The sequence below is a fragment of the Camelus bactrianus genome, chromosome 6 (assembly GCF_048773025.1).
Source record: "Camelus bactrianus isolate YW-2024 breed Bactrian camel chromosome 6, ASM4877302v1, whole genome shotgun sequence".
Classification (NCBI taxonomy): Eukaryota; Metazoa; Chordata; class Mammalia; order Artiodactyla; family Camelidae; genus Camelus; species Camelus bactrianus.
This window is the reverse complement of record NC_133544.1, coordinates 10,577,253-10,603,206: the sequence shown is the minus strand read 5'-3', so window position 1 is coordinate 10,603,206 and position 25,954 is coordinate 10,577,253. Positions and strand designations below refer to the sequence as shown.

At 53.3% G+C, this 25,954-nt stretch overlaps 1 protein-coding gene across 2 annotated transcripts in view; it reads right to left on the bottom strand.

The window, feature by feature from the left end:
- ITPK1 (inositol-tetrakisphosphate 1-kinase) overlaps positions 1-25,954 on the bottom strand; it is a 146,826-nt gene that overhangs the window by 76,162 nt on the left and 44,710 nt on the right. The window contains exon 1 of one of the 2 annotated variants that reach the window (XM_074365108.1): positions 11,376-11,386. The exons of the other annotated variant lie outside the window; for it this stretch is intronic. The gene's annotated coding sequence lies outside the window, so the exon portion shown is untranslated. Of the gene's footprint in view, positions 1-11,375; positions 11,387-25,954 lie in introns of those variants that run through there. 2 annotated transcript variants of the gene reach the window in all.

The window sequence follows — 25,954 nt, the reverse complement described above, 5'->3', positions numbered from 1 at the left end:
GGGTGGGCCCCTAATCCAATGACTGGCATCCTTATGCAAAGGAGAAACTTGGGCGCTGACACATGTCAGGGAGAACGTCACGTGAAGATGAAGGCAGATGAAGGCACCCTCGCATCTACAAGCTGAGGACCCCAAAGACCGCCAGGCACACCAGAAGCTGGGAGGGAGGCCTGATTCTCCCTCACGGCCTCAGAAGGACCAACCCACTTGACACCCTGAGCTCGACGTCCAGCCTCCAGAGCTATGAGACAATACATTTGTTGTTTAAGCCGCCCAGCCTACGGGAATTCGTTACAGCAGCCCAGAAGTAAGGCGAGGCCTCCCTAAGGAGCACCATCTGGATCCAAACAAGGAGAAGGACCCAGGAATGACTGGAGAGGAGGGAGGAGTTCCAAGAAGGAAAGGGAAAGTCAGGTGGGGCCCGAAGCACAGGCTGCGTTCCACGGGCTCAGGGGGAGGGGGACAAGGACATGTTGTGCAGAGCCTCCAAGGGCAAGATCGGGACTTGGGGGGTGTCCCCAGTGGGAGGGAAAGCCCCTGGAGGGTGTCGGACAGGGAGTTATATGTCTCGGTTCTCTGTGACGAGACCACTCTGGAAGTTAACACGTGTGACGCGTCGGCACCCCGCCCAGCACACACCGTAAGCACATAATACACAGCAGTGGTCATCGTTACAGCCTCACAGAACAGGGGGCTTAAGAAAGAACTTCAAAAACCATGATGCTCTGAAGAGAGCAGGTCAGGGGTCTGGCACCAACTTGCTGAGTGACGCAGGGCCATCAATTTCCTTGTCTATAAAGTGGGGGCCCCCAGGTCTGGCACCCAGAGCTTGTGGGATCAGAACAGCTGCACACCCCTAGCTGGAATCCCCAAACCACGCTCCCCTCCTCCCTGCCCAGCCTGGCTCCCAGCCCAGGATGGCTGTTTTTTTCTCTCCTGCTGACAACGGAAAACACATCTCAATGTCGCCTTTATCCCACGTTCCTCCCAGAAAGGCAACTGGCAGCCCGGGCCACAAGCGGCTGAGAATTCTCCGAGCCAAAAATACACACTCTTTGTGCATCCTCTTCAACAATAAGGAAGGAAAATGTTGAGTCAAACTTCTACAAAGCCTGCAAAGATTATTTTTCAAGCCCCAAAGCAGTACCCTTTCTGTATTCATTTATTTCCAGTCTAAAGAGAGCATTCCTTGAGACAGTTCCCAAATTGGTATTTGATATAATGTTAATGAAGCAGTTTTTTAAAAACTGAACACACCCCATGAAAAAGAGCAAGTCAGTTCTCTAAATGGCTTAAAAAGGCTCTGGGTTATATCAAGTCAAACTGGCATCCTCAGCGCAGGATTTCTCAGGTACTTTAACATGATCATGCGTGCTGGAGATTGACAAAGGGAGAAGCTGACAAGGGAACACTTCCCAAACTCACTTGGGAGAACTCTAGAGAAAGATGCCCAGTCACAGAAATTTAGAAACTTGACCAAACCACAGGAAATCCTAGAAAACGCATCCGTCCTATCCCAGTTCTGCAAAGGGAGGAAGTCCCCACGACTCACCCCACACTACCTGGGTAACGGCAGCTTGCCTCACTTGACTATCTTTAGATCGGCGATATCCTGGAGAAGCACGTGGTGACTGTGCTGAGTTGCTAAGACTCACAACGGGAGAACCTTATCCTGCAGGCTGTCATGCACTTGAGAGCTCTGAACAGCTACTTTCAAGCTCAGGGTGACAGCGGCTGGGACAGCTCACGCACCCTGCAGAGGCAGCCCTTCTGCCTGGGAGGTGGGCCTGGGCCTTCCGCGGAGGGCCTGGCCGGTTCCATCTCACTGTGGCAGCAGCTGCTCAGGGGCACTTAGGAGGCCTGGACACGGAGACACCCAGGAGAGGCTCAGGGCAAAAGCAGATATGGGAGAATGCCCACAAGCACGTGAAAGGTGCCTCTTTCTAACACAGGGCAGAGAAATGAAGTCAGCCCTGGGGTTTTCCCAGGGTCTACAAATTAAATCAGCAAATTCAAATGTGTTGTGTCACAGACTCTGCTCAGAGGCCTGTGACTAAGTGTAATTTGATGTTCCTACAGTCCTATAGGTGAGAGGGGATCCGAGAGTCACCTGAACTAAGCCTGGTGGGTGGGGGGACCGGGTCTAGGAAGGCCCTGGAGCGTACGAGTTCAAGTTTCAACTAGCTGTGTTAGCACAGCTGCACCGCAGAGAGACTCAAAGCTGATACAGCCACTGTATCAACTCCCAGAGTTGCCAAGCTCAGCACATAGTTAATTTATTCTCATCCTAGCAGAACGCTTTATCAATGCCCCACGCGTGGCCGACCCCCTCTGCCCATCAAGCACCCCAGCACCTGCTCTGGACTGGGCCCCTTGCTGGGTGTAGGCATAAGGACCAGGGCCAAGGGCAGAAAGAAAACCGACCAGGAATCAGTGAACAATGAACACAGGAGTGGCCAGGACAGGCAGGACCGGGCAAGGGGTTAGGACAGCCGGTGGCGGTAGGCGGAGTGGGGTGTGAGGTACCCAAAAGACAGCAAGCCTCGTTAGGTAAGAGGCTACATCAGAACCAGTCCTGAGCACAGGGCGGTGGGGCCAGCTCGTGTGAAGGGACACAGGTCAGACAAGAGGTGGGAGCCAGGGGACAGAGGAGCTTGAAAGAGCTTCACACAGATCCCCAGGGGCCTCCTAACCTCTGACCCGACACCCTGCTCCTGGTGCCCCCCTCCCCCAGCATCCTGCCCCACAGCACAGTCCCCCAGAGGCCGCAGCAACCAGCGGTTCCCATGGCAACCACCCCTCCCTGGCTCTGCAGGAGAGGAGGCTGGAAAACCCAAAAGTAAAGCAGCAGGGATTTACCGGAATCAAGGAGACTCCTGAGTTCCTTGATTCTGACCCAGAAAACTCTCCTTCCCTCTAGGGAGCCCACAGGCATCCTCAGAAGGTGACTCCAGTCCCTGTGCCCAGTTATGCCTTTACTCATTTATTTGTGTGGGCTTCCAGAACCTTCCTCCAGGAATGGAACTGGGAGGTGGGCTCTGCCACAGCTCTGACTGCCCTGGATTGGGATGACCAATCTGCTCTGCTTCGCTGCTCAGAGGGCAGGGCACGTCCTGGTCACCAACAAGTAATAAGACTGACTTCCTCCGAGATGCTGGCGGGGGCACACGGCCCATCTGACCCTCAAGACTTGTTCTGTTTGCTGGTAACACCCTCCCCACGGCTCCCCAACAGGCCTCTGAGCCCCCACCGCCTGGAGAAAGAGAGGTGTGACTCATGAGGTTCAGCCCTGGCCCAGGGCAGAGGGTTCCCCTGTCTGGCTCCATACTCCCCCCACCCCCACCCCACCACCCAGACTCAGATCCATCGCCTGGGAACACTGACACTATTCTCTCTGCTCTGGGATCAGGACCAAAAACTTGAGCTGTCTTCTCTCCCACTCTTCTCAATACTGGGGGCAGGGGGAGGACAGCTCTCAGCACTTAGTGGGAAACACTAAGAAAAATCTCCCTAGAGCAGAGCCAGGAGGGGCTGGGAGAGACCAGCAAGGCTACCACGAAGGAAGAAAAAGGCCCCACATGCCAGGGGTGCAACCCAGACCACAGTGGGGATTGTTGGGGAGCTGGGAAAACCCCAGAACAGAGCCTCCCGGCCAGTGATAACCCTGCTATTCTCCCCACCCCCGCCCACTCAACAATGCTCCTTTTTTCTCAGTGACCCCACTTGTCAGGGCTCTTCTCGGACAAGGCCGGCCCTGAGGGCTGTTCCCTGCTCCCCGGGTGGCTCCCTGCTCTGGGGCAGAGCCAGGCTGAGTCAGTCCCAACCCCTGAGGGCCACAATGGAACCCCCTGACCAGAGTACACCTCCCTGCCAAACCCCTGGCCCCAGGGCAAAGCCACCTCCCTGGCATGGTCATCAGGGCAAGAATGTCAAGAAAAGACATGAAGAGGACTTTTTCACCCAGGAGATCAGACTCCAGTGCTTGCAAGGGCAGGGAGGGGACGTCCGCCTTTATTTCAAACATGGCCAAGTAACAAACTCACACTGACTCCTAACGAAAATTCAAAATTTAGCAAGGGTTCTTTAAGATACTTCAAGAAGTGTGAAGCTTGGGTCTCGCTGTTGGAATGAAATGGCAACCACAGACGAAAGCCCAGCCAGGCTGCGATCCAACCCAACCCCAGGAGGGAGCAGCCTGAACTTCCGCAGCCCCCTGCAGGCTCAAGTCCCTGCACAACGGGGAGCCGGGCTGGGACTCAAGGACACACAACTAGAGATGGCAGGGCTGGAACACAAACACAGATTCCCAAAGGGTGCGGTCGGAAAGCCCAAGACAGTAATGCCACTTGGCGCCCCCTAAAGCCCAAATGGGACACAGGTTGCCTCTGCTTGCCAGGAGTTCAGATTCTAGAGTGTCCCACACTTGAGACGGTGAAAAAGTCAGGTCGACTGGAAAGATACCAGATGTGGTTATAAAGTAATGCAACTTCCTGATCAAATTAACATCTGCTCATGTAAAAGATGTTTAAATTCCAAGTTACTTGTTCACATCAGACAATTCTTCCTTGATCTCACAGGTAACCAGTAATATTTTGTAATGCATGCCTCTGATTTTTAGATATACTCTCCCCAAACTGGAATCATACTACATAAAAAGATTTGGATCCCACTTTTTAATTAAGCATGCTATAATGAGCATTTTCTGTGGCATTACATATTCTTCTAAATCACTGTCATTTAAAGACCAACAAAACATAATTTATTTCACCAACTCCCTACCATTTGACATTTGGTTGTTTCACACTAACAGTAATAACATAAGAAAAGGATTAAATTGCATCCCACATACTCTTCTTTCAAAAGAGAAAGAGGAGTGGGATAGACGTTTAAATCTGCAAAACCACTTTTCAGAAGACAAAGAGGTAAACTCCAAGCAATGACCTAAAAAATGCATTCAGTGGAAAAAATCTCATTTCCTGGTCCTTCCAGAAAGTAAGATGTGTGGCAATTATTTCTGACACTTTTGATCTATTTCTTGCTCAACTTTTCTCTGAACTGAACCTCAAAAGAGGCTCCCCAAGTTCTGCAATAAGTTCCCTGTGCCACGGGTCCATGCCCACCCACCTCGGCAGCTGCATCTACCCGCACCCAGGTCCCATGGGGAAAGCGCCATGACAAAAGGCCACCAACGACTCCCTCTGTCCTACCTAATGAAGCCACCTCCCAGCTGGGATCCGGAGCCCAACTCGCCTTCACCACACCCCGACTCCATATACCTGTTGGCCAAGCAAGACTCCTGCTCGCTGCTCCCAGAAAAACCACGCACCCCGCCACCTCCTCATTTCAAATAAGCTTTTCTCAATCGATCCACCAACTTCCATAAGAATCCTCCTCCTTCCCCCTGTGCCTACTTCCTTACTCACCTAAGACCCACAGACCCCTCCAGGGCGGCCACTTAACCCCACTGTGCTTCAGCTACCACTGAACTGGGAGAGAAGAGGCACTGACCCTTGAAAGGTTGAAGTTGCTCCTGACATTTGGCAACTTCTTGGGGACCAACCCTGCCCTCCCCAACCTGGCACCTCCAGCGGCTGGCAGTGCCCGGGCTGGTGTGTGACCTCAGTACCGCTGGATGAGGTAACCCCAGCCCTTGGCCGGCACCGTCACCACCCACAAAGCCGGGGCCAGGAGGGAAAGAGGCTTTCACTTCTCCTCCAGGACCTCCCCTGCCCTCAGACCCACCACCTCTCCACCCAGCTCCACAGACCCCAAACTGAACACCCTCTGGATGGGGCCAGAGTACACGCTGGTGTCCCCCTGCACCAACCACGCTAGGAGGCACCCCACCTCTGATGCAGGCTAACTAAGGAACGCCGGATGCACCTTTCATTGTTTCAGGAAACGTTTCGCTCCTTTGGGGTAAAACTGCCTTACGGTCAGGCGATTCCATTTTACAGATCGGAGAACTGAATACTCTGGGGGTCTGTGTGAGGGCAGAAGGGTGAGCCTGGGGTTATTCTCTGGGCTTCACAAAACAAGGTCTGCCTCCAGCTACGAGCAGGGCCTGTGCCCAGGGTCCCTGCCATGGCCCCGAGGTACAAGGACAGAGCAGGGGAAAGGGAGGAGGCAGGTCCCGGCCCACCACGCCACTCCCCACCTGCACCTGCTCCCGCCAAGGCAGAGCTTATAAGGCCCAAGCTCCTGGTCAGAGAATACAGGGTCCCCGTCACACTGTTCGTGGCCCCCTGTCAAAAAAAACAAAACAAAACAAACCACAAAAAACAAAAAAAATGCACAGCCCAAAAGCCAGAATTGAGTCAGGCCTCAGGGACTCATCCCTCCCCGTTGTCTACCTGGTGAGTCCCAAGCCTTCCAACTGTTCCAACGCTCCATCCTCAGGAGGCCACCCTGCGGCCCTAGCAGGCCGTGGCTCTATGCCCACCCTGGCCTGATGCCCCTCCCCTCTTCCACGCTTGCCCCCCCTGGTGGGACCGTCTGGGGTCATGGAAACAGCCAAGCTTGCAAGGCAGACGGATGAGATGCCAAGGCCTGGTCCACGGACTGGATGGCCTTGGGACCAGGGTGAGTCACTTAACCTCACCACAGCCGGCTCCTCACCTGCTACAGAAAAAGGATCGTACGTACTTCCCCAGGCGTCATGTGGGTGAAACAAGACAGGAAATGTGCTGCCCTGAGCTCGGGGCAGACGCTCCACAATGCACCTCTCCTCCCCCGTCAACACGGAGTTGGGGCAGGAGGAGACGGCAGATCTCACACCGCTGCCAAGAACGAGCCCTGGGCAGGAACCTGAGGGGCACTGTTTCTTACCACCTCGACTGCAGGTCTGAGGCAGGGTTATCTGCTTACCAATAGTTCCGCATCCAGCACGTGGTGAGCATGACTCACGTTACTTACTTCCGGCCAGGCACTGTCTTCTAGTCTTCACTCCCCAAAGCCCTATCAGGCAAGCGCTACTGTTATTTACATTTTATCCATGAGGAAAGAGAGTCAAAGAGGCTATGAGGCCAGGGCCAGGCTGTATAGGCCAGTGGCAGCACTGGGATTTGAATGAGGCAGGCTGATCCACTCCATAATCTCCATGAAAAGAAGAGAGGGAAGGAGGGTGGGAAAGAGGGAAGGAAGGAGGGTGGGAAAGAGGGAAGGAAGGAAGGAAGGAAGGGGCCCCTGCATAACTGGATTCCATGTTCTCTCATCACAGTCACACTTTGCCCAAACCTTTCCTACCCTTCAGGCCACAAAGTTCCTTCTGAATGCCCCTTCCTCCAGGAAGTCTTCCTTGACTTTTCCTTGTAGGAGAGATGGCAATCCTCTCCCTCCCTGTTCTCAGCACATGTTACTGAGTCCCAGAGACTAGAGGGTTCCCAGGTTTGAGTGTGGAACTGACCCAGGGCTGCCACGAACAGGGCAGCACTGAAAAGGCCAGCATGCAGCTCAGTGTCCATGGGAAGCCAGGAGAGCCATGCCTGAAACCAGACCCCAGCAAGGGAGTCTGCACCCAGAAGCCCACCAGGGCCAGGAGGGGGTCTGGCTGGTGGGTCCCCAGGCAGGTACCCACACTTAGCAAGTGTCCACGTCCATGTGCAGGATGGCCTGGCCTCCATGACCCACAGGAAGAGAATCTTCAGATATAACACGGGAGGTTCAGATGCTAGAGCCTCCCCCAGAACACAACAAGCCTCTACTGTGGCGCTTTCTGACCATAAGCTCTGGTAGCAAGAACCCCATGTCACCCAGCCTGTGTCCCCCACGGTGTCTAATACTGCATGCCACCTACAAAAGGACAACAGAGTGGCTGCCTACGTGCACCTGCCATCACCTCATCTCAATCATCAGGACACCCAATGCAGTGGGGCAGCTAACGTCATTTTTTTAAGGCCGCTAACCTACAGTACAAATAACATCAATGCCCCAGACCAACAGTAACAGATCCAAGACTCAAACACAGATCTAACAGACTCAAAACATGTTTTTCCCATACTGCTGCCCCGATATTCTAATAAATATCCACTGAATGAATGACAGCCATACATGAACAGAAAGTGCGGCTAAGAACGAAAACAGTCCTCCTCTTGGCCAGGCAGCTTCGGTCCTAGCCCCTAGGTGGGCCTTGATGCTGGAGGTTTTGGAAAACACCTGATACTTTTTCAGGTCACCAACGCCCCTGACCTGTAGACACTTGGCAAAAGGATTTGTTTGAGGCCACGATCTCACTGTTTTGAAGGTGTTGATCAAACACCCTGACCACAGACAGGGCTGGAACTAGGCCAGGTAGAGCTGGGCCCTAACAGGGCTTTGGAGAAAAGTTCTGAAACTCGGCCTGCACCCTGTCTGTGTTTCCGGTGGGGAACTGGGGCTAATGGGGTGACCCAGGTCCTGGCCTAAGGATGTTGGGGATTTCAGGAACAGAGGAAGGTGTTGGTGGGCAGAGAAAAGCAAAGGTCCTCAGACAAGGAGAAAATTAAAGTTTCAACCCTTTCCCTAAAACCTTTCCCACCCAGCTACTGCCAGGATAAGAAAATCAGGCTGCCCACTGAGGTCCACACTTTTGAGTAAAGTCTTGAAAATGTCTCGGTATTGGCACAAAATCCTGACCCAGGCTGGCCCCTTGGAACACGGGTGAGTTCATGGCACACAAAGGTGTGAAGCTGGGGCCCAGAGAGATAAAATGACTTGCCCGAGATCACACAGCTAAGAGAGGATGGGACTGAAATCCCCACCAGTGTGTGCAGAGAGGCAAGAGGAGAGGTAAGGAGGGATTCCGGGGGGCGGGGGGGGGGCAGGTAAAAAGCAGGCCAGTGGCTTCCTCAAGGCAGGAATACCAGCAGGAAAGCAGAGGATGGAGGTTACAAAAGCCCACACGCTCTCAGGGGTCACTGCAGGAAACGCAGCACACGCGTGGCCAACCTACGGGCCATTCTTCCCCTTGGGGCTATTACCAGCAGGAAATTCCCCGAGACCCTGTCAAGAAGGAGAAATGCCTTCCTGGGTGCACACCAGCAGGGTGGCCCCACCCGCCCGGCCCCACCCGCCTGCAAGGACAAAGTACAAGCATACTGCCGTCTGGAATGTGCGCCCAGGCCTGGGCCAGCCCCAGCCGGGATGGGAGAAGGCCAGTTCTTATCTGTAGGCTGATTAAAGCCAGACTGGATTACCAAGATCTTTGAGCCCTAAGGGGTGCTGTAATCAGGCACCTCTTCCTGGAGCATATCAGGGTTCTGGGGTCACGCTCAAACCACAGTCTCTTCTCGACCTGTCAGGGGCAGGCCTGACATCTGCCCAGGATCCTACAGGAAGCTGCCCACGCCCTGCAGCCCCATCCACGCCTTCTCACAGCTCTGCCTTCAACTTTGTCCCTGAGACATTCACTGCCTGGAAGTCTCGTATTCAGATACCATCCCCACCCATAGCTCTGAGACCATGGAGAATCTTCTCCCCTTCCCCAGGGTTAGTCTACCTCCATCATTCTGGAATCTGGCTTGTGAACGACAAGCCTCTTGCCTCACTCCTCTTTGGCCCCGTCACCCAGGGAGGCCAGAGCCAGCAGCTGCAGGGGAATTCCAGCAGGGACAGGTCTCGGAACAAACAAAGGAGCACGGACGAAAAGCCCAATAGAAGAACAAGGTGGTTGGTGTGGGACAATGGGGAGTGGTGGCGACTGGGGGTAATTGGTATAAATAATGGCAACAAATTCAAAAAAAGAATGTGAAAGTGCTGGGCCGGCCAGCCAGTCACCTGCAGGCCAGATACTGTCCAAGTCACCATGTCCACCACCCCGCCCTGCACAGATGGGGAGGCTAAGGCCCAGCCACATGTAAGGGGAACAGGATGAAGGTCGTGCTATTAACTACCTTCCCCCACCAGCTGAGCTGTGGCCCCAGTGAGTGATGTTACCTGAGGCCGACTGCACATGGAAACACTGGGACGTGAATGGTCCACAGGGGCTCCAGGCAAAGGACTGAAAGCTGCCCACACAGGGCCCAGTGTTCCTCAAATGCAATAAACTCAGGTTCTGGAGGAGGGAAAGGCAGTTGGTAGGGGCGGGGGGAGGCACAGCACTGAGGGGTGGGAAAAGGGGTATGGTCTCACACCAGTTGGAAGGGCCACCTCAGGCACCCAGTTGGTTAAGGAGGAAGAAGGAAGAAAATCCACACTGTGACGACTGGGTCCAGCCCGAGGGGCCCCAGCCGCGGCAGGCTCCAGGGCCCGAGGTCCAGAAGTAGTCCAGCTACGGAGCCAGGGAGGTGGGAGGAAGGAGCATTTGAGGCCCCCATCCCTGTTAAGTTGTACCTAAAGAACTCTGACTTCACAGCCCATGCCATATGGCCTTTCAGCCTGAGATGAAAGTCTGTGTCTGAAGTTCCAGGTCTGATGGTGATGACTCACCAGGCGCCCGGTCCTCGCCCGCACACATGGCTCAAGATCAGATCAGATTGTCAAGGCTTGCCTCTCAGAAATAAGCAGAGGGGCCAGTTACCTCTCTGGGAAAACCCTCGGGCTCCTCTGTCCTTGCCGGCTGGTATCCGCCTTCGCAGCTCTGTACGGGGCTGGACCACTTGGCCAACCAAGCAAAAGAAACAGTGTCTGTATGTGTGTTTGGGGGAGGGGAGGCAGGGAGGAATGCAGTCTTTTAAGTCAACAACGCTTCTAATGACCCCAAAGACCACTGCTGCAGACCATGAGGCCTAAAGTATGCTGTGCCTTCCTCATAACAAAAGCTCTCCCACAATCACCAGAACAGAGGGAAGGTTAGCAAAGAAGAGATGCTGTGTTTACTTCAAAGGTATTACAGCATTTAAGAGTCAATTAGACACCCTGGTTACAAGCAAATCAGGGCACTGATTAACAAGGATCAGTAATTAAAATTAAATTATATTTTCACTATGTTAAACTCTCTAACTTAGACTTTTACTGCTTCAGAACTAATTTCTGAGTTCTGAAGCTCAAGCCTGGGAGAAACCCAATCCACCCTCGGCCAGAACTGTCCGAGTACCCTTCCGGAAACTGCTCTCCTCGCCCATTCAAAAACCTTCCATGGCTCCCCAGCACCCCTAAACAAAGACCCCCACTGCCTCCAAATTCCCTTCCACACTCCCAGCTCACAGCCCAAAGCAGTCACTACTCTGGCTGGACTGGCCCACTCCTGGTCCTTGAACCTGGCCCCAAGCCCTGGCCTGCACACACAGCCTCTGACCCCACCGCCCACCAGGTTCTTTTCTGCCTCTGTGTGGTCTAAACACAACTCTATCTTAACTCTCAGAGCATCTAGATCTCACCTCCTAGGCCAATTATAAGATCAACTTAAGACTTTGTTGTGGGCTGTTCTCAGGGTCCCAGACACGCACAAACTCGCTTACAGGAAGTCGCTTCCAGGAAAGCCACGACCACTGAGCAGGCCAAGGGCTGGTCCCTCTCCTAGTCTGTAGAGGAGGAAACTGAGGCCTGGCGGAATAGTGCTATCCCAGGGCCCTGAGTTGGCACCAGGATCTGTGCTGGGTTGGCCTGGCTCCTCCCCAACGTGTCCCCCACCGGGTGCTCTAGATAAAAAGAAAACCATGAACCGTGTCCCTGTCATAAAAGCGATAAGGCCAGCATACAGGAAGTGGTGAAACGGCAGGTCACGATTTAGTGCCCGGAGGCTCCCAGGTGCCCTGCAGCTTCAGGACCTTCGGGGAAGGGCCAGGTAGGTAGGGATGGCCCAACAGACTAGGGGGTGGGGGGGTGGGACGGGAACAGTGCAAAACACAAATATCTCCAAGTGAGTGGTCACCTGGAAAGCAAGGGGCAGAATCAAGGAATCAGTACTTTTCCATTTCTCCATGGATGGAACACTCCAACCACCTTCTCCTACCCCGTGACACTGCCCTCCCAAGCAGCTGAGAACTCTCCAACAAACAAAACAGCGAATGGATCATTTGTTACCATCAAGGCTTGACTGCTTAGTAACCTACGCACACAGGTCCTCTTGTCAGTAACTCCTGTCAGCAGAGCCACCCGACCCAAAGGGTGGCCGGGCAAGTAGTATACACAGCCCAGCATCGAGTCACCCAATGCCTTTGTATGTCACTGTCAGCCTCGGTCCAGGGTGAACAGCGAGCAGCGAAATCACTAAGGCCTCTGTGCTGTCGCTCTGCTTTCTCTCCCCATTCACCTCCCAAGCAAACTGTCCCCTCCTCAAAAGTCAGAAAATGGAACAAGGGGTGGAGGGCAGTACTGAAATGGGCAAGAAGACACTTACAAACCCAAAAGACTGGGCCTCGGGACAGGAAGGTCGTTGATGAATCACCATCACCACCACTGCTTTTGCCAGACTTGCATCTGTGGCCCCCTTCATATAGTCCCAGTGGAGAACCTCTCCTTCACATATTTAAGCCACATAATTGCAAGCAGTTGACCTCTACTCAGGATGCACACGTGACTCAGGCCTGGCCAATCAGAACATCACATCATCCAGACCTACATGTCTGATTCAAGAACAGGTGTTACGGGTTGAACTGTGTCTCCCAACAAGACAGGTTATCTGTGAATGTGGCCTTATTTGGAAATAGGGTCTTTGTAGATGGAATCAAGTTGAGACGAGGTCACTGGGGTGGGCCTCGATTCAACAGGATAATGTTTTTACGAGAAAGGGAAAAATGCCACATGAAGACGCAAACACATAGGGAGAAGGCGGCCATGTGAAGATGGACGTAGAGACTGGAGGGGAACTCCCGGAGCCACCAGAACCTGGGAAAGGCAAGGAGGAGTCACAGGGAGCGTGGCTCTGTCCACAGGTTAATTCTAGCTCCCAGCCCCCAGAACAGAGAATAAAATTCTGCTGCTTTAATTTGCTACGGCAGCCCCGGTAACTGACATACTAGGTATGTAACCCAAGTCAGACCAATCAGAACCAGCAAACATCAGCCAGCCCTGGGACTTTCACTGGAACTCGGAGAAAAGGAAAGTCATACTTGCTTCCTATGAGCCTGTGAAGCTGATGAAATGGAGCTGCTGGCAACCTTTTTCACACGACTTGGCAAAGCCTGCCCCAACAGAACCTACACGAGGAGCCTGAAAAGTGAAGAAATACTTCTGGCGACATAAAACTGAGCCCTTGATGGCCTAAAACCTGTCACACCTGCCTCTGGGCTTTTTGAGACATAAATGCTAATAAATTCTATTTGTTCACATTTCCTTTCATGTTGAAAATCTGTTGCTTAACAACCTAAAGGAATTTTAAGTTTTATCACATACAAGGTATAATTTGGTTTTTTAACATAATATATGTCCAGAAGAACATGATCCCCAAGTCAACCCCCTGGGCATGTAAGCTTTCAACAGTTAACGGCACTGGTGTCTTTATCCTTGGCTCAAGCCTTTAGTCTTCAAAGTTTTGTTTCTGTGATGGCCAGCAGTTATCCCAAAGGTGCACTTGATCTTTGATAACAAAAAACAGTTCAGCCAAGTTAAGAATAATCAGTGAAGATGTGCTTGATTTTAAGAAATGCTGATTGGAAATGGCTTGAATTCTAAGGACAGAAAGTTTTTGGAGGGAGGTGAATCTCTAGGGGGTTTCAACAACTTGATATTAACAAGAGTCCAGGCTCCCTTTAAGTTTTTATTCTGCCATGCTTCCTATGATAGATTTTAGTCCCCGTGGCTATCGCCTCATGGTCACAAAACAGCTGCCAGAGCTCCAGGTTACCCTGTCCCCTGATGATACCTGGAAGGCAGGAAAAAGGGGGACAAGGGTCAAACGGCTACTCTTTTGTAAGACAGGAAATACTCTTCCCCCTTACATCTCACTGGTCAGAACTGAAGATGTGAGTGCCTCTAGCTGGAAGGGAGGCTTGGATGCAAGTCTTGGGCCAAGGGACCTGTGTTATCATGATAGGCCTAGGCCAACCACCAACGCCACCTGGAGCAAAACAGAAAGTGTGTGGAAGGTGGAGCGTGAAGATGTGCTGGGAAGGCAACTTCCCAGATGATAAAGAGCAATGAAATCCACATGGCCCTTACAAGTCCTAAAACACTTCTGTGGCTTCTAAGTGACCTCTAGGGTAAAGTTAACAAACAGGCAAGAATCATTTATCAAAGGGCCTGCCCATGTGCCAGGTTCTTTACTCAGTACTGAAGTGAGTGCCCTCAAGGACCTTACGTGTAACGGGAGGTGGGCATGGGGCCTGGAAAACTTTAGATGGCTGGGAATCCAGAGGGAGATTGGCTTCTTTGGGGGGAGGGGCATGTGGGAAGTCAGGGAAGGCTGCCAGTAGGAAGCGACATCTGACCTGCTTCTGAAGGATGAAAACAGGTGTGCCAAGGTGGGTCATCATGGGCGTGTGCAGGCACAGAGATGGGACAGTTAAGGGTTGGCTGTGTTTGACTTGGAGAGTGGCACAGGCAAGGTGGCCAGGCTGGCAAGGCAAAACTGGGAAGAGTGTGGTAAGCGGTTCTCAAGAGCCAGACTTTCACTTGAAGACAAAGGGAACAGCGGGAGTGACTCAGTTTTGATGAGAGACAACTCCACAAGGTGTGGGCTGGGCCAGGAGGCAGGGGTGCCAGTCAGAGGTATGGCAATACTGGGTGAGGGGCGATGGGGACTTATGACCAAAGGATGGAACTGGGAATGGGCCAGGAAACATCCAAAGGGAGAATCAACAGGCCTGAAACTGATGAGCTGTGGGTGTGGAGGGCAGAGGGACCTGGGCTGGCTGCCTGGGTGGGAGATGGGAGGCAGTACCTTCTTTATGATCCAAGAAAACAGGAGAGGAAGCAGGTTTGGAGGGGATGGTGGCAAGTCAAGATACAGAACACGGTGCCTCCAGGTGGAGGTGTTTCCCAAACATTCTAGGCCTGCTGGGGGTGGAAGCAGACACATGTACCCCCATTCAGCTTCATCCGGGTGCAAAAGGCTATGTGGTGATCGGCCTTCCTGGGGCAAAGCAAAAGCCAGGGGAGCAGCTGGAGGAGAGCTTCTCACTGCCTTAAATAGAAGCAAACTGCTCTGGCTGATCTGCAAGTTTATACAAGGATGGGAGGGTTACACTGAGGGCCCCCACAAAGCACATTTTAAAGAAAGCCCAGTGGTTATGCTGGTTCTCCCATCTGTGCTGCCAGCCTGTAAAATCAAAACTGAACTTGCACTTGAAAAGTCTTGTCTCCCAAGAGCCTAGAGCAGGCAGGATACGGCCCCTCCTATCTTGACCACATCTGGGGCGGGGGGGCAGGTCTTCCACTCGGGCTTGCCCTGTAATCCACCAGGTCCCTGTCCTGCACAGAAGAGCCCTGCGCTCTAGGAGCACCATGCGTTGCAGATCATTCTCCAACATTCCAGAGTAGCAACTTCGGCCTGGTCCACCGCAAAAGGAAGGAACAAAGGCTGGCACCACAGGTCAGGGGTCGCAAGTGGGCATCCCCTACGGCTGGTCTCTGGAAGCATCCCATCCATCCAAGCTGCGTGGTCCTACTAGAGTCCCGTGCCCCTCTGCGCTTGAGTAACACTTCTTCCTTTTATTCTTTCACCCACTCAAAAAGGCAGCAAATCAAAGTTCTGGGGATGTTTGGCAAGCGTAATCCTTGAAAAATGGGGTCAGGTAGGGACAGGTTAGAGACCCACAACCGACCCACTACAAAGCCCGCCATGACCAGCAGTGTCCGGCAGGCGGCACTACCATGAGGTCTCGGGAGGAAGTGAGTGATGCTGACCAGTCAGCAGACAAGACCTGCCAAGTACCTGCGCAGGAGACTGGAGTGTTCAGAGGGTGCTGTAAGATATTCATAGTCCACCAAAGCCAGACTCTGTCTTCCTATGGACAGGAAGCTCCTCAGGGACTGGGACTATTCACTCTCAACAATGTCCCAACATCCAGCTGATCAGAACACAGATGAATGAATGTGTAATGAATCAATCAAGCCAAAGATGGCCAGACTCCAATCCCAGGGTCTCATCACCCTGGCCATCCCTCTTACCTGGCCATCAACAGCAGTGCACACAGCACTTGAATATCCGAGGCCTAGGGAAGTGGGCCGCCATCTCCTGGCTCTGCTCCCCAACACCAGTGATTTCCAAACCTCTGATCTGTGATGTCTTACTTGAAAGGAAATCTAATGTAGAGACATCCCCCTCCCCAAATCAAAAACACGTACCAACAGTTGAAGGGAGTCAGTTGTTTGTGGGGGTCAGCCACACCACCCTCAAAAAGCAGGTGCTCCCCGCTCAAGGAACCCCTAGGTTCTACATGGAACCCAGTTTGGAAACTGTTGTGCTATCCCGCCTTGCCAGCCCTAATCCAATGAGTTTGGGAAACCCTTTGTCTCACAATTGCTTAGGGTGGGAAATGGAAAACAGCAGATGAGAAGTCTTTCAGTCTGAACGTTGAGTTAACTCACTAATCCCTGCCACTGGAACAGACACAGGGTGGTCATTTTCTACACCTTTTGACTGAAGAGTGTCAAGAACAATCAACCAGTTCAAGAACAACTCTGTTCTGAAAAATTGTAGCACATGCTACTCCTGAGAGCACCAGCGCCTTCAGTTCACCCTGTCGGTCACCAGAGCTTACTTGGGAGAAGCCTTAATCTCTGCCTGGGGGTTCACATGGGGGCAGGGGAGGGTGGAGAGAGCAGAAAGCACCGTGGGTTCAAATCCCAGCTCTGCCAGTTAGTAGCTCTGTGACCCTTAAGTTTCCGCATCTGAAAGACAGGACAATTAATCATTTCTACAGCTCGTAGGTCTGTCCTGGAGTTTATGTTAGGGATTTTTTTCAAGGACTTTATAAGCCACTCCCAAATGTTAGCTATATTTATACTGATTTTATTGCTGGGCTTCTAGGAGGCCAAGCAGAGCAGACTGAGTTTCTCCTGAAGGCCTTTTATTACAGATGCCAGCAGATTAATGGCAGCCTGCTTCTCCCACCAGGATCCCAGGATCCTGGACTCTGTACAAAATCTATGACTTGATGTCAGGCTCTGGCTGACACCCCCACCCAGGGGGGCTTGGTCTGGGTTGTCCTCACCCTGGAGATCCCCTTTGTCCTGGTGGGAGTGCAAAAATAAACCCCCAGAGACTGCCTGAGAGTGATCCAGGAGGAAGTCACTAGCCTCCCAGCTCGTGACCAACCCACCCCTTTCCCTGGTCCACCCTGCATTCTGTGTAACACCTGCCTGTACCACCACTCTCCTTCCAAACCCAGGATCCCCAAGGGGTGATGCCTGGAGCATGTGAGCTCAGGCACAGAGGAAATGTACTGGATCTCCCCTCCCAGATTCAGTCCCCACTGAGAGCAGGCAGTGCAGTCTAGGAAAGGGGCCTGGGCACAAGACCCCAGGTGCCCCAAAGCGACTCGGAAAGTGCCTCTATGCCCGACCACATCCTTCGCCACCATTGTTTAAAACCAGTGGTTCTCAGACGGGGGTCCTCAGACCAACAGCATCACCACCACCAGGAAACTTGTCAGAGATGCAAATTCTCAGCCTCCCTCACACCTGCTGGTTCAAAGACTCTGGAGTGAAGCCGGCCACCTGGTAGAAGACGTTCTCCTGGGGATTCTGGTGACACTCAAGTTTGAGAACCATGGCTTTAATCCAACGAGCTTCAACCTGGCAGTATGTAAGAACTGCCCGGGGGAACCTGAACAGAAACCAATGCTCAGGACCCAACCCCAGAGATCTTGATTTAATTAATACTGCCCCGTGTGCGTGCGTGCGTGCATGTATGTGTTTTCCTTATGGTTTAAAAAGAATACGAGGAGCACAGAGAGTTCTTAGGGCAGTGAAACTACATGACACCATACATGTGCGACACTGTGAAGTAATACTATAATGGTGGATACGTGTCATTATACTTTTGTCAAAACCCACAGAACAGCAGCATCAAGAGTGAACCCCAATGTCAACTGTGGGCTTTGGGTGACGATGACGTGTCTGGGTAGGTTCATCAGTTGTAACAAATGCACTCCTCTGGTGGGGGATGATAACGGGGTAGGGTGTGTGCGTGTGTGTGAGGACAGGGAGTAGACAGCAACTCTGTGCCCTCCACTTAATTTTGCTGTGAACCTAAAACCACTCTAAATAATAAAATCTTCAGGTGACCTGCAGAGCCTAGGGTGATGCTCAAGAGGCAGGCAAGACAGTGGGTTTCAGAGTCAGCAGGTAAGACCACACAGCTCTGCAGCTCAGGGAAGAGCCGGGAGGAGGGCCGTCACGGTCGTGACTGAAAGATGGAAAGATGGGTGGGAGGGAAAGGATTTCCTGAAAGCACTTTCTTGTAGCTCCTCCAACGGCTCATTCATTCCAACCATGCTTTCACCATCTTCCTTCCCCGTGTCCGCCCTAACCCCTCCCTCTGGTGTAGTCAGAACATCAAGTGCTGGCCCGAGAGTCACCCCACCTGGAGTCAGCCACAGTCCCCACTTTCTAGGGGTAACCTTGAGCGAGTCACTGCATGTACCTGCTCTGACCTCCGTTTCCTCCTCTGAAATGGAAGGTATGGGAGGCTGCAGAGGGACACAGCACGGGGCACAGAGTAGACACACAGCACCATGAATGCGAGTTGTTAGAGCAGCCAATGTAGCCCGGACCCCACGTCTGTTACGCAGAAAACAGCCTCTAGACGATGGATGTTCTCGTCTCCTGCCAGCACCGCCTCTCTGGCCTGGAGGCCAGCATTACAGAACAGAGCACGAGGGAATCTGGTGCCTTGATGCCCACGTCCCCAAAGACGGACTGAAACCACTGGGACAGAAACACCCTTCAGTCCACAAGTGCTCACTGGCGCCTGCTCTGGGCTGGAGGCTGCGGGTACAGAATTTGCACACCTTTGATCACAGGGAGGCTTGAGTCGCATGAAGGCTGAAAGGACATCCCTAGGCTGCTGGCTTCCCACCAGGTGGCCTCTCCTTGGAGCCTGTCACCCATGGCGAGGGGAGCCTCTTCCCCAGGGAGAGCCTCAGGAGAGACGCCCATGTCCCAGCAAGCACTGCCGTTTAAGAACTAATGTTCTAAAGAGAACTCAAGGGTACACATTACAGAAAACAGCACACCCTCTGCCTCCCGTCGGCATTGCCTTTTATGTCTTCTAAGCCTCTTACTGAAGTATGACATACGATAAGAGAAAAATGTGCGTGTATCGTAAGTGGGCAGCCTGATGAACAGCCACAAAATGACGCCCAAGATCGAGACTGAGAAGAGAACATCTGCAGGACCCCAGCAGGCTCTGTCAGGTCCCACCCAGTCCCTGTCCCCAAAGGCAACCACTCGCCTGCCTTCTATCCCCACAGAGTAGTTTCACCTGTCCAAGATCTTCACTGGAACGGGAACTGCACGCTAAGTGCTCTCCCGGGTCTGAACATCCCATCTGGGGGACTGATCCGTGTTCTGCGTGTGGTGGCCGCTGCTTCACCATCACCGCTGCATAGATTCCGTTATGTGACTATGACACATCTTATGTCCCTTCTCCAGCTGATGCACATCCAGGTTGTTGCCACTTTGGGGCTGTCATGCCCTCCGCTGCTCTGAATGCTCTATACCTGTCTTTCGGTGGATATGGCAATCCTTTCACGTGGGTATACCCCCGGGTGGAATTGCATACGCTCAGCTGTAATCAAGCCACGTTCCAAAACCCCACACCAACCTCCAGCCCCTCATTAAAATCCTGCTTTATTTCACTCTCCACCATCTCCCTCACTTCACACATTTACCTGCTTTTAGTCTCTTGTCCTTCTAGACATGGACACCCCACGAGGGCAGGAATTTTTGTTCCTTGCTGAGTCCGCAGAGCCTCGAAACTGCCGGGCCCAGAGCAGATACTCAAGGAGCGTCTGCAGGCCAACCTTTGAGCTTCTGCTTTCTCACCTGCATGCAGGAGTTGGGACGCTGCTTAGCTGTCCCTTCCATCCTTCCTCCCATAGGTGCCTTTCTATTCTCATCCAGTCCCCAGCCCCAGATGTCAATCTGAGAGCCCCTGGCAATTCCTGCCATGTCATATCCCTTCCCCAGGACAAAGCGTCCAGGCTCCCATGAAAAGTCCAGCCTCAAGTCTTGGCCCTGTGAAGGCCGGCTGACTGCAGAGCACTCCTGAGTGCCCGCTGCAGGCCAAGCCCCCAGGAGGCAGGAGGGGCAGTCGGAGCACCCAGCAGTGAGGGGAGAGAGCCAGGAAAGCCGGTCAAGCAGCCCCACAGCACTGCAGCAGGTGAGGCCTTTGGATCACAGCTCCAGAGAAGTTGGATCTGACTCATTCCAGAGAAAGCCAAGGGGGCTTCAAGGAGGAGGTGTCTCAGGAGCTGCCTCTTCCGAGATGCCTATAATTCCCCAGAGAGAGAAGGCTGGGGCAGGCACAGCAAGCGGAGACTGGCTTGTGCAGAGCTGGGACGATGAGGGTAGACGCAGCAGGGCTGAGGGGCAATGCTCACTCCTGGAAGGGTAGAGGGGGATGGGGGAGATGGAGTTAAAAAGATCACAGGGTAGCACAGTGGTGGAGACAAAGAGCTGCCAGGCCAAGGCCTCTGGGCTCTGTCCTGAGGATGACTGGGAGCCCCAGGAGTGTCCCAAAGAGGTCACCTGATGGCAGTGTGGCAGGTGCAGGTGAGAGGGAACATGCCATCTTGCTGAACTGCAGGCTGCGACCCAGCCAGTATGGGGAGTGTGTGCACTTCCCACAGGTGCCCCGCGGTGCAGGGCTCCTTGTTCCCAGACCACACTCGGAGCAGCGAGGGCTCGGAGGGGCAGAAATAGGAGGCTGGGGCGGTGCACCACCGCTGGGAAGAGGGACCAGCAGGGGTGAGGTAAGGCTGGCATGGAATCTGCAGTCTTGAACAACTTGCCGGACCCAAGGCCAGACTTTGGTGCAGCAGCCATAACTCTACTTCACATGGCAGCCCTTCCAGAACCTTCCTCCCGCCTCAGGACAGGGCCTCCCCTCCAGAGCCTCAGACCCTGGCGTCGCCATGACAACAGGCCACAAACACGGGAGCCCAGGCCTCAACGCCATAAACAACCCTGACAGATTCAATAAATATAGATGACTACAGCAATTTGTGGGGAATTTATGAGAAATTAAAAATTCAACTTGGACAATAAACAACCCATTTCAGAATTTGCCCCCACTTAAAGAAGAATAAACCATATGGGAGCATTTTTCAAGCATGATGCTGCAAAGCTGAAAACGGGGCTTTGCTAGGAATGCTTCCGCGCTCTGAAGCTGGGTGCTGCTGGGGAGAGCCATGCACACGTCTGCTCACCTCACAGAGTCCTTTACAGTTTGTACAGCACCTGGGCCTGTGGTCACCCACCTAGTCCTTCCAAACGCCGCCCTAGAGATGGTGCAGCGAGTTTGATTAACACCATGATGATCGTGAGCCTTGTAGTCAACACAGAGCCTGAAGCACAGTGACGAGCCCCAGGTCACACAGCTGGCCAAAGTCAGAGACGATGCAAACCCGGGTCAGCTGACTCCACACCACTGTGCACACAGAGGCAGCCACAGGCACATCTGCTACATGCACAGTAACTGCACCCGAGTGAGGTCTGATGTGGGCAGCTGGCTGAATTCTCTAGAAATCTGCCCTATTTAAAGAGCATCAAAGGGGCCTGCTTCAAACAGATCAACACATCCTATCCTCAGTCACCACCCGAGAGGGCCGGGGGGCTCAGATCTCCAACTCTGCAGTGCAAGTGTGGCAGCCTCACCAGCCTGTCTTCCAGATGAAAGGCTAAGAAATAAGGAGACGGGGACAGAGAGGCCGGGGAGGTTTTCCACCACTCTTTCTGAAGAGTCAGAAGTTCAAAGGAAGGGAAAGTGAGGTGGGACCCCAGAGAACCCAAGGACCAGCAGCCCATTTCATAGAGAAGGAGCCGAAGCCAGCCCAGCTGCACGAGGGCAGGGAGCCTGGGGCCTCCAGCACCAGCCGCCTGGATTTAATGCATCACACAACTCAGGAACGCCCGCAGGTGCTCGCCTTGTGAGGCTCCCCGGGTCACCAAACATTACAGGATTAGAACAGCAGGAAAGGACCTGAGTGGGAGAGATGAGCGCAGAGCCAACGAGCAGGGCGGGCAGGTGTGGGGCTCCTCACCGGGAAGGAGGGAGGGCAGGCGGAAGGTGTCAAAGGCCGGTACAGGCAAGCATCAGCATGGGGGACAGGGGACCAAGCTTGGGAATCGGGGTGACTCTGCTCTGCTACAAGGGCCCACGCAAGACACTGGGGGCTGTACCACAAGACATTCACCTCAGAAAATTCAGGAAGGGTAGTTTTTATGGGAAACCAGGGAGGTCCAGTTAGCACTGGGGCAGGGGTGGGGGTTGTGGTTAGAGTAGCAGGAGCCCAGGCTACAGGGGTCAGGCCCACCTGGGTTCAGAGACCGCAGTGGTTGATACTTGCTAGCTCTGTGACCTTAGATATGTCCTTAAGCAAGTGACATGTCAGTTTCCTCATCTGCAAAATGGGGAGAATGATAAATAGATCCCACCTCACAGAACTACCAAGACAAAGGTAAAAACTGTCCAAGAAAGAAGAGGACCCAGACTCAGCAGTGACAAGGAACTAGTTCAAAGTCATGAGGTCAGAACTCCCTAGGACAGTGACCCACATCCACACTGGAAATCCTCCTCCAAAGCCTGGGCTGGGCCCATTTCACCAGGAAAGCACCGCAGGGTTTGACTCAGGGCTGCACCCAAGTCTCCCACCCCGAAGGGAACCTGACAAGCAAGCTGGTATTTGATACCCTTTTTCAAAAACCAGTCCTCAGTTCCCTGAAAACAAACTGCTACAGGAAGGACAGGGATGAATCCTGACACACCACCACGAGCCGCAGACCTCTGAACATGGCTTGAGTGTCAGGCTTTGTAGGAGACGCTCTGATGCTCCATCTCAGTTAGTCGTCTTGACCTCAGAGGGAGGAGCCATGAAAAACCCCTTCTATGCAAGGAGGCTGGGGCCAGAGGGCAAACGGCCTGCCCGTGGCCCAGCTGGCAAAGGGGCCACCAGCACTTGTGTGAATTAGGACTGGTCCCTTGACCACTACGTGATGCTCACCGCCCCCAAGTGGGGTGGGGTTGGGGACATGGGAGCTCTCTACTCTCTGAAGTGGTCTGCACTTCCCCTTGGCTGGCAAACCGCAGGTATGTGCAAAGCACCTGAGAGCAGGAGGGGCCGCAGAGGGGGCAGGAGGACCAAAATGCAGATGGACCAGCCCAGGGAAGCCCGGTGGTGCCGGAAACCACCCAGGGACCAACCACCTCCGTGTCAGTCCAAACTTTCCATCCCTTTCCCTAGGTCAGGAATATATGCACGGCAAAATGCCTGTGGCAGGGCTGCAGCGCAGTCCCGGCCTCCAGTCGCAACGGGCAGAGGGAGCCTCTGGGGCATGGGTGAGAATGGAAGGAGAAGAGAGAGGGCACATGAGAGAGAAACAGATGCAGAGTATCTGAGTGCATCCAAACCTCCAGGAGGACAGACTCCAAGAACTGCGGTCCTTTGCTACAATTCCCTGTAATATGTTTTCCCAAGGAGTACACACTACTTTTCATAAACTGTAAAAACAATAAATGTGATTTATTATTTATACAGCCCACAGAAATAATCACCGACTTGCCCCAACAATATCAGAAACAGATGTTCATCACAGCACTATTTATAAGAGTGACAAACCAGAATCACAGCCAACAGCCACCAAGAGAATTCAGTACCTTCGCTTATAGAGAGAATATTGCACAGCCATTAAGAAAACAAGCCTAAGAAGAACATTTAACAAGAGGGAGAACGTCAACAATATGTTCCGTGTGTTTGTGGGGAGCAAATACAAACACAAGACAATTTTGTTTAAAATATATGGACACGTTCCATTTCTACACAGAGAGAAAAAACTCAAAGGACATTCAGGAAGGGTGATGCTGGTTCTCTCTGGGCCATGGGTAAATACATTTTGCTCCTTCCAGCCACAAAGGAGGCTGTTCTGGACCTTTTGGAAGGATATTTTCAAACCACTTCTGGAGGGTCAGAGAATCACACAGGATAGAGATGTGGCTCTGGCAAGTGGCCCAGGTCCCACGGCAGCTCTGTGCTATGTGAGGCAGCAAACGGGTCCAGAACGGCCTGGCTGGAAGGTCCCTGGGATGTGTCAGGGACAGACTGGCCCCATCACATCACAGGGTGCTGTGTCTTCTCCCTATTGGGGGTCCTTGTCCCCATCTGACAAATGACAGCACAGAGGCTTCAGACAGCAAAGTAAGGAGGCTGCGGCCCAGAGCTGGCTAGGGACACCCTTGTCCTTAATGAAGTGGGAGCTGGGAATGAGCGGCCAGGAACACTCACTCAGCACACAATCTGATCAAACCCTGGGCTTAGGGGAGGGCTGGTTTTCACATCTACCCAGTTTAGTAAATATGTGCCCCTACCCTACAGTGTGAATCCTCCTCGGCCATCCAGGCTCCCCCTTCCCCACTCAGGCCACACTCTGAGGCCATTAGCTCAGTCCCAAAGGCATCCTTTCTCATCCAGGCTTTTGATGCTCCTGTCAAAACCCTGTAAATAACGTATTTCCACTTGGCAGGGCCTGTAGCAAAAATATTGCCCAGGCTGGGAGAAGGGAGTGAGCCAAGAGCTGCTTCCAAGCCAGGAAACCCACACCCTGCCTGCCCAGGGGCCCCACCCACTAGGACAGGAGAGACTGAAGCCAAATTTCTGCCCCATTAGACAAAAGGATGGGCTTTTCTCTCTGTGCCACTTTTCTCTCTGTGCCACTACATTCCCTGCTCTGACTTCTAGACTCAAGGTCACCTCCTTGCTCAAGGCGGACGCTGAGACTTCAGCCACTGGGTTTCCGTTCCAGGTCATAGAAAAGTGGTCAGGGAGCAGGGCACCCCCACCTCACACCTGAGTCTGTTCTCATTAGGTGGCCTCCCTAGAAGTCCCGCATTCCACAGCTGCCTGCATTGCCCGGGACAGAATCGAGGGTTCTAACGCTCGGCGGCCAGCAGGCTGGGAAGTGTGGTCTTCTTGCTGGGCATGCTGTCACCTCACATGAACCTGGAGAAGAGAACGGGGCATGGGTGTTGGGCTGCAGCTAGCTGTGCCCGCACACTCGGGCTCTGGACTTAGAACTGGACAAGTGATCCCCCAGAGAGCCAACGACAAAAAGGCAGTAATACTGGAAGCAGCCCATAGGGTTGTTGTGAGATGGAGACAAGGCAGCTAAGGAACAGCTGGCATGTAGCCCATCCTCAGCTGTTTGCTGTTATTTACCAGTACCATCGCCATCATCCTTAGGGGTCCACGGAAATTAGTATGCGTCTGAATGAGGTGCTACGCAGGTGAAGGGCTGGCTGGATGGATAAGCCAAAATAAGGATTTTTCTTGTTTGATTTGTTATCACGAGTAAAGAAAAAGTAAAGTCAGAAATGTCTGCAGTGTAAGTTACGTCCTTCCGCTTTGCTCAGAGCAGGGCTGACAGGGATGGTTTCCCTGCTGTGGTCCCATGAGGTCCCAGCTCAGGGGCTCCCCTCCTGCACATGGCAGCCCGAGGCCTCTCCCAGGCGCTGGGATGTGGGCAGCCTGGCTTGCAGTGGCCTCTGGGATGGGAGCAGAGTCTGCCCTGCCTGGGTGCCTTTGGGGGCACAGGTTGATTTACTTCCTCTCTCTTTCTGGATCTCCCTGGGTCTAGCCATAAGGGGCTGAAGGCATCACCTCTGAGAGGTGCTGACCTCCAACCCTGGCCACCTAAGCCCCCCTCCCCAACCCGGTGTGCTAACTCACCATTGGCTGGGGAGGGGGTCCCAGAAGTCCATGCACAGCTGAGATTTCACAGCTTTTCCAAATGTTTGTGGGCCCAGAGCTGTAACTTGGTTCACCTACAGCCATCCTGACCTTGAGAACTCCCCCGGGAACCCCAGCGCGCCCCCCCCCAACTTTCTCCCAAGTTCTCTGATGTCCTGTATGAGTGGCAGGCAGGGGCAGCCCTTTCG